Source organism: Ornithodoros turicata, chromosome 4 (genome assembly GCF_037126465.1).
Source record: "Ornithodoros turicata isolate Travis chromosome 4, ASM3712646v1, whole genome shotgun sequence".
NCBI classification, from domain to species: domain Eukaryota; kingdom Metazoa; phylum Arthropoda; class Arachnida; order Ixodida; family Argasidae; genus Ornithodoros; species Ornithodoros turicata.
The window spans coordinates 50,447,521-50,456,498 of NC_088204.1; the positions used below are offsets into that span (position 1 = coordinate 50,447,521).

An 8,978-nucleotide genomic window follows, 5' to 3' on the forward strand; every position below is an offset into this window, starting at 1 on the left:
TTAATCGGTCGAAGCAAGCTAGGCCTAGCCTAGCCGACTATCCTTGACTTTGCTGACCAAGAGCGAGGGAGGCTCCGCCTCCAATGGCGCGCCAGTAGGAGGACTCGGGAGGCGGAGCGATGCGGCCTCTGCTCTTGTCTAATAGACGGCGCATCGGTAGCGCTCGGCTCGGGATATGTGAGCCACTGTCGTCTGCTTCTTCCGGTAGAGCTACGACGTTGAAGCCTCTGCTCTCGCATAAGAGATGGCGCAACATTGGCGCTTGGTAAGGGCACGTGTGGTCGCCATAACTTTGAGCCTCGACCTTGAGACTGGCCAGTAACCTAAATTCCGATGACGCGGCGATAGCAAACCATAGTGCGTATAGTTTTGACGATTATGCTTCATGGATGTGTCATTACATTACCAAATTTTTGGCCAGTTCGACATTTTGCTCCACTCTTATGCGTGAACATTGTCTCAGCTCATGAAAGAGGAAATAAATGTTTCTGCTTTTGTTCTACTCCTCGCACTGAAATAAATCATTTAAAATATTGAACCTCTGTATGCAATAAGGGGATAAGTCGAAAAATCCCAAAATGAGAAAAGGAGCCTGATATGATTGTCCGTCCCATTGACACACATGCATTTCCCGTTTTTTACCATGGATGTAGCGGCCCAACAAATCGCAATACGGTCCTAAGTTTTCATTGGCAGGTGCATACTGGTATGTAGATGTCATTGCAACAAAAATAGTAAGAAGAGGATAAGTGGACTTATCCCCTTATTGCATATAGAGCTTCAATTGTACTGCGTTTTTCTTTTTTCTTTTTCTTTTCTTTTTGTGAGTAGTACGGAAGAAAAATAATTGTACTGTGTGTGTGTTTCCTTTTTGTAAGGATTCCGGGACATTGATCGAACATCGTTTGGTCGAAAGGCATTTGATCAAACACCGTTTGATCGAGACAGCAGCGGTCGTTTGATCGATTCTTTTATTTGTTCGCTTGGAGCGTTGATGAAACAAAAAAGAAGAAAACAACAAAAGAAAGCTTCAGTTCAAATGCAGTTATCCCAAGGAATAAATAAACACATTCCCACGCCCATAAACACGCCCATAAACACATTCCTCATCCTGATCCACTTTTACGCATCCAGAAGGCGATCCGATGATGTGCCTTTTTTTTTTCGCTATTTATTGCATTAAGTGCTGAAACTGCGTTTGCAGGAGCTTTGAAAGTAAAATTAGACATTTAGCTCCACTCTCATGTCCTCGTGGCTGATACGGCCTCACCGTATTGCTAAAGTACGCGCAAACATTTCATTTGGTAAAATGCTCCGCAAACTGGGACAATTTTTTCCTACGCCCACGCTAACGTGAGACATGTGGTTCGCTGCGTTTTTCCAACATATCTGCCGGAAATATGCAGAAGGTATCAGGGCCTTGGGGAATTGCTTCTTAATCTTGTCACGTTGTCTGTGTGTTCTGTTTCATGACCGCTGCTGTTTCGATCAAACGGCTTTCGACCAAACGACATTCGATCAAATGTCCCGGAATCCCTTACAAAAATGAAACAGTTTCTTCCGTAACAACTTACAAAACGAAAAAGACACACACAGTACAATTATTTCAAATGATTTATTTCAGTACAAAAAGTAGAACAATCAGCAACATTTCGTTCCTTTTTACGTACTTCTGTACTTACAAAAACGAAACACACACACACAGTACAATTATTTTCTTCCGTAACTACTTACAAAAAGGGAAAAAAAGAAACAGAGTATAATTATTTCAAAGGATTTAGTTCAGTGTGAGGAGTAGAACAAGCAGCAACATTTCTTTCCTTTTACATACTTGAGTAACTACTTACAAAAAGAAAAAAAAAAAGAAACACACAGTACAGTTTTCAAATGATTATTGAAGTGCGAGGAGTAGAATAAAAGCAGCAACACTCTTTCCTTTTTCCTGAGCTGAGACAATGTTCACGCATAAGAGCTAATGTGGGCTTGCTGTGCACCCTCTACCCTGCTACCCCTAATGTGGGCTTCACCTGGTACTTCCCTGCATGAGGTGAAGCGTGCTTTTCAAAATTGCCAGTGCTGCAGGACTGTTGTGTATACTTTGCCTGAGGTAGAGCGGCGTCCTTCCTACGTGCACTTAATTGTGCTGGCGGGGGATTTTAATTTGATGTCTGGGAGGTTGCCTTTAAAAAGTTAAGGCTCTTAAATAATGCCCTGCAGCCCAGGAACAAAAAGGGTGTCTTAAGACATCCCTTATGTCCAAAATTTCAGCAACGCACCTTCTCCGGGTAAGACATATGCACTCCAGCAAATAATCTAAAGGATGTTTATGGCAAAGCTGAAGCCGGATGCCATTTTGCTTGTTTCAAAAGTGACCTGTGGATGTTCAGAAACAATTACAGCCTTATCTGTGTACATGCCACTTCCTGACATCAAATTTTGAAATCAAGATAATTACCCCAGTAAGTGCAGACTCACCTGAAAAGCTGGAAACACTATCGCGTATAAAATCGACGAGTTCAGAAAATCACAGAGTGCTTAGCGCTGCTTTGAACTGTGGGAGTTTACCAGTACGAAAGAAACGGGTGGCCTCCAATCTGTACCGATTTCTCCCCTACCTGTCCATTGTCCACGATGTGTCAAGGTCAGCGAAAGCGAAATGTAAAGAATTGTTCTTCGTTCCCTCGCTCAGCAAGAGCCCAGGATGCAATGCGTGCGCAAATAGCACTGGGATTTTCTGAACTCATCTATTAAAGAGTAGGGACTTCGCATAGAAAAATTGCATGTCTCTCTTGTGACAGTTATGCCAAAAAAATTATACTAATTGGATACAAATTGCAAACCTTAGTGCAAAAGAAACATATTGTAAAATTTGCACAAAAATTCGATATTTGAATTGATTTCAAATTTCAGATTTGCACACCCTATTCAATATCATGTTGGACAAAGCCATCTTTTTACCTGAAACAAGTCTGGTAGTTCACCTGAGGCAGAAATTGTAGAAATACAACCGTGTGGAACTCAACCTAATAATGCCCTAAAAACGAAGCAAAGGACATTTTCCAGGTTTGTAAATATGCTCTCAAAGCATGTACCCTAAACGATAAAAGGTCCTTATAAAGAAATGCTACTTTCACTGCATTGTTCTGTGTCTTTTAGATTTAGCTACAGAAGCCTTTCATTAATGTGCCTAGCACACTACTGAGAGGCTTCTGCAGATTCCCCTGAATTCCGTGATTTTCTTCAGCTAGTTTTGTGCAATATTTGCAATGATTGATGCACGTTGCACAGCAATGAATTGATGTACAAAAACACATTATGTCATGGTATTTTTACAACAATATTTTAGGTTTGCACCTGGCCTTTATGTAATGGCCAGAGTTCTACCACTGCATAGCAATCTGTCCAATCCACCCTTTTCTGAAGTGAATGCCAAAGGATAACAGCAAGATGCATTTGCTTGGTGGTCATACTTTTGTTGTTTGTTATACCAGTGTGCAGTACAGTGTCTGAAAACTTTTGTATGTCTTTAGCCAGCGAAAAGTACTTCAGGAGCTCCGATTCTTACACTGATCCCACTGTTCATTTCATTTGCAGCTGGTGCCCAATGCAATGCAGTGGCTCTGGTGCCGTTGCATACATGACTAGGACATTAGGCTCATGTTATGTGGAAAGAAACATTACCTTTTTTTTATGTATATGCATATGTGAAGAAAACATGGACAGTCCTACTTTGCGTGTCAGCTGAATTGCCTTATGCAGATACTTTTTTTTTTTTTTGAAATGAAAAGGATAGACAGGAAAGTCTCCTCACTATTTTTGCAGAAGCATTTATTAAACTAAATAATTAATTGAGTTCTGAGACATGTATGCTTGTGTTTATAAGAGCACTTCTGAATTTATGAACACACACCTCTTTTGACATCCATCAAGTATTTTTGGAATATAGTCCACCAGTTTTCGTATCATCTGTGCACTGCCATTGGTGGCTGTGATGAGTTGAATCTCACCATTTGCATGGCTTAGAATTGTTGAGAGGACTGAAGCCCCACTTATTGTATTGATCAAGGAAATGTAGACGACCTCTTTGCAAATTTTGCTTGCAATACAAACACCATGGAAGCATTTAGGTGTCCCAGGTCACTACAATAACCTATGCGAAGTAGCAAGAAGAAGCAAAAAGAGCATTGACAGAGCCGGTTATCGCATGCTATGTGAAGTTGTAATAAGGGAGCATTCTGTTGGTGAATACTATGAGAAGTGCAGCTGGCAAATGAGTTCAGCAGCATTTTTTGTCCGAGCCCCAGAGGTGCGGGGTGCAACGGATGGCTGTGGAAAGTTGGAGGAGGTCCTACTTTTCCTCAAAATAACTGCCACTATATGTGATGGAGTGTTTACTATATGCAAGATTGAAATATGTTGACGTTCCATGGAGTGTGGGCATTCCCACTGAAAAAATTTACTCTGTCCAGAATTTTACCACGTGTAAGACATCTGTAAATGACCTCCACTGTGGTAACTGTGCTGGTGACACCTTTCACGAGGCATCATCCACTGTGCAAATGTAGTGAATTGGAGCTCAACTATAGATGGTCAAACATTTGGATTTGGACAGCAACTTATGGTCTTGAAACAAACGAGGTATTTAAGTTATAAGAACTTCCTCGACTACCCTGCAAGTTTACTGCATTCACCATGTACAGTCACAAAGCATCTCAACACTGTTTCTTATTTGTACTATGGTACGCTACTATTGCAACATTCCTCTTTGGGAAGCCATCCTGTATACTGAGTTCCTGTTTGAGTCTCATTCATTTGGATGCAGAGACTTAATATTTGTGTGCTGGGACATGTTTTCTACTGAGGACTTGTACGTGATATGCCGTCCAGCTGTGTGCATTCAAGTTGTAAGTAGCCTCGAAGTGACAGACAGCAATACACGTCTGCTTAGCTCAAGGTCATATTTGCACCAGCTCACTTGCACACTCTGAACTCGCTGAAATTAGTACACTAGCATCTTACCTGCATATTTGGCTTTCAAATAGTGTTTTGCACATCTGCATATGATTTTAGCTCTTTGCCTTACTCTCCCAAATATAATTTTTCCTTTGACTGCCTAATCACCGGAGAGTATTCTAGCGATATAGGATGGTTTAACATGTTTTGCATACTGCTCTGGAAACCTTACTTTTATACACTTTATCACTCAGCACATAAAAATATCTTGTGCAAACAAAAACAAAAAAACATGGTATCCTAAAAGCTTTGTAAAGCTCACAGTAGAGCACATAACAAAAAGGAAACAGTACTTTACAGCTCTTATGTTAATAGCTGACAGCCAAATTCACAGCACCTGTTCCTTCTTTATTTTCCTCCCCTTTCGGATGCTCTCGATGGACTGAGACTTCACGAGAAGTCATTTTCCAGATTGGCATCAGATTCATCCCAAGACGCTGAACTCGGCTAGTGCAGTAATAAGCACATACTCATAAAATTCAGGGCAAAACAGAACGTAGACAGAAAGAGAAGACTGGATGACGTGCTACTAACAACGGACAGCTTTGTTAAGTTAGAGCACAAAACATGAAATGGCATAAGGGTGAGCCAGACGGGTTTCACACGTTCCTATCCTTCGTGCTTCGGAACAGTGCTCCATCTTGCGCTGAATTTTATGCATATGACCAAACTCAAACTATCCCAATTTCTTGTTCTGTAATAAGTACCTTCTTGCTTTTAGTGTAATGCATGTGTCTACCATTATTCTAGTCTAGCATATTCTAGTCTGCTGAGGTTGTCACTGTGCACTATTTTGTGCATTGCCTGTGGTTACTGGCATATGGCAGCTGTTTCTTTTGAACTCAGAGATCAGACATTGCTACAGATTACTTTCCTTCAGGTAAACTAATCTGCTGCAAGTACCGTGTGTACATGACCATCTTGCATCATGGAGGTGTAGTATCCCTCACGTGGCACACGTAAAGTAATGGTGAAAGGTCACTATTTGTCATTCATCAGAAACTGTAAAAGTGGTTTGGACCACTCCGCTTTTGTGAACTCTACCTACAGTGAATTAAACATAAAAAAAAAGTAATTTTGAGCTGCTTGTGAGGAATCTTTGGCCCACAGAACAATTTGTCGCATCTTATTCTTTCACAGTTAGTTTTCACTCATGACCTGAAAGCTATAAAAAGCCCTTTGGAACCTCCTTACATTATATAAGTAGTACTTCATGTTGAAGATAGTGTATTTCATCTTTGACCTAACATTTTTAGACAAAGGAACTGTTGTTTTTAAAACGAACTTTTCTAAAACGGGACTACCCTAGCACTTCCTTTTTTGGTGTGTAGCTGGATAGTGTCCTCGTACTGCAGGACAAGCAAGTGCTATTACACTCTAGAAGTTCACCTTTGAAAAACAATTTTAGTGCACAAGTTCAGGTTCCTATTGTATAGTATAGATCTTCATGAGGCGTTGCCACTTCCAAATGGCAATAGTTTTACATTTTTAACTTCACTGAATTTAACTACATTTTAAGCATTCTAACATGCTCTTGTTTTGTGTCCTTCATGAAGATAGGGACATGGGTCTTAAGAATGTTTCTGTTTCAACAAGTATTTCTCCTTCCATTTTCCTTTTTCTTTTTTTTTTTTTTTTTTTACAAATTACAGCTAAGGAAAAACCATTGCAGAGAAAATTCTTGAAATATAGTATAGACTGCAAAATGATATCTACAATATTGGTTCAGCATGCTGGTTGGCCCGGTCTTAGGATCGCATGGATTAAAATGGTTAGGTGTACCTGATACCCCAGGACCACCAAAGCAAAGGTTAGCCTCTTGGTACTGCAATATGACTAGTCTGCAAGATGTACATTCTTTGTTTGTATCTCGACAAAATTGTAAATACTTAATACCTGTGGTGAAGAAAGGGAAAAATTGCTAATTAGTCCATAGCCAATCAATGAAGCGATGTTGATATGTACTCAAAGCTTGCAATGTCTCATTGGACAGTGGTATCCAAGTACACATCTACGATCAGTATTCGCCACCTTCATTTTGGTACAGTTTGTGCCTGGCCATTGCAAGAAATACCAGAAATTACAAAAGGAATTTCAACACCACATTTAAGACTTTCATTTTGTGCAATGTGTGCTTATTGCAAGCAATATGCTAACAATTAGAAAAGGCATTAAGACCCTGGCCCCTGATTTCAGGTATATCTTTCCGTTTGACTTGCACTGATTGCAGTGGTGATCCGTTAGCAGTCCTTTCCTTACGTCTGGCAGTTTAAAAGATGCGCGATATGGGCAGCAGCGCTGTCCTTTGACAGGGTGTCAAGACTGTGCTTGCATGATGTTCAAACGAGTATGTAAGTCTGTGTTTTACTATTTCTCAGTGACTGATTGATGGAGAGGCCCTATAATGAGCAGATTTGCTATACTACCTTTCTACTTTGGCAAAGAAAGAAACTGAGTAATGTTGTTCCAGTTGGAATTGGAATGTGTACGAGTGACATGGGTATAGTTGTGTGGCGTGCACTGCTGTGAGAAGCAGGGTTTGAGACTGCACTGTAAATATCAATAATGCCAGTTTTCATTCAGCTGTTGGATGACAGCAAATAAACTTTTATGAAACATTACAGCCGTGTGTCTGTGCTTTTGAAATTGGAGCATGACATACTCCGTGCGTACCCACAATGTGTCCAAATTTTACCACAAGAGCTCAATTGTTCCAGCTGCCAACAATCTGATGATGACAGTCTCTTTTACAGGTGGGCTGCTTGCTTGCAGTTAGTACATTTCAAGACGAACTGAGATGCCCCCCTTTTTTTTTTTCTGTGGCATGTTATGAAACGAATAAAATGAGCTCCTGCAAAAGAATGACAAATGCTACGTGACCTAGAAAGCGTGTGTGATGCCTCTGTTACGCACACCTTTAAAAAAAATCCTCCACTCGTGAAAAGAGCATATCGGAGAACGATGTAGCATTCTGACATAACATCCTCTCAGGGCATGTGACTTGTGACGTAGAGCAGCACAGCTGAAACTGATATAAGCAGCGCACGAGCTGAGAAGAAAGAAACAAAGGCACAGGGACTTCCCTATATCAAGCGAGGGAACGCACGCTAGAGCCCTGCACGGGCACGGGCCCCCGACCCGGCCCGCGGGCCGAGCCGTGCTTGTTGTTGGCTGTGTGCTCCGGGCTGGGCCACACAGTTAATTCCACACAATGGAGATGCATTAGTTCATATCATCATGTGCTTGCGTCATTCCTGTGCATATTTTGCAAAGACAAGCAAGGGATACTGCATTAGGCATATGATTCGACCCTCTCGAACATTCTGAAAGCCACTTTACATTGCTCGTCACTCCTCACGTATTTCACAATCACTTGGCAAAGCTTGGTGAGAGGGGTATGGACTGGGAGAAGGAGTTTGTCGACAGCATCCTCTACCTCCGCAAAATCTTGACAGTGTAACAATAGCGCCCATGCCCGCGTACGTTCTGGATTTAATTTGGTCTGGTGCGGTTATGGTGTTAAACCGCTATCACTTGTATGTTTGTCTTCTCTCCTTATAAATTTACTGATAAATTTGTTTGATAATCGCCAGAAATGCGTACGTCGCGGCTGGAAATACTATGCCGGGATCTACTCGCCGGGTCACCGGGCTGGGCCGGGCTCTATTTGCTTAGATTCCGGGCCGGGCCGGGCTCTAGTCACTGGGTCACCGGGCCGGGTCGGGACGCATAAAAATATGAAGGGCCGGGGCCGGGTCGGGCCCGGAAAAGTCGGCCCGTGCAGGGCTCTAATGCACGCTACAACTCGTTCAATAGAACAGCGTACCATTTGCATAGCAGTCATTTATAACTAGGGAGTGACTTTTTCGGGTTAAACCCAATCCCGCCCGGGTGTTGAGCCCCCCAGCATATTTAGAGACATTCTAGACTGCATCATTCGATTATGCCCTGAAAACAGAAGGTTC

The 8,978-nt window shown here is 41.8% G+C and overlaps 1 long non-coding RNA gene across 1 annotated transcript; it reads left to right on the forward strand.

Moving 5' to 3' along the window:
• The first annotated feature begins 1,935 nt into the window (after window positions 1-1,935).
• On the forward strand, window positions 1,936-3,852 carry LOC135391520 (uncharacterized). Its single transcript, XR_010422018.1, has 2 exons — window positions 1,936-3,063; window positions 3,595-3,852. It is a non-coding gene; the product is annotated as an uncharacterized LOC135391520 (long non-coding RNA).
• Window positions 3,853-8,978: the final 5,126 nt, after the last annotated feature.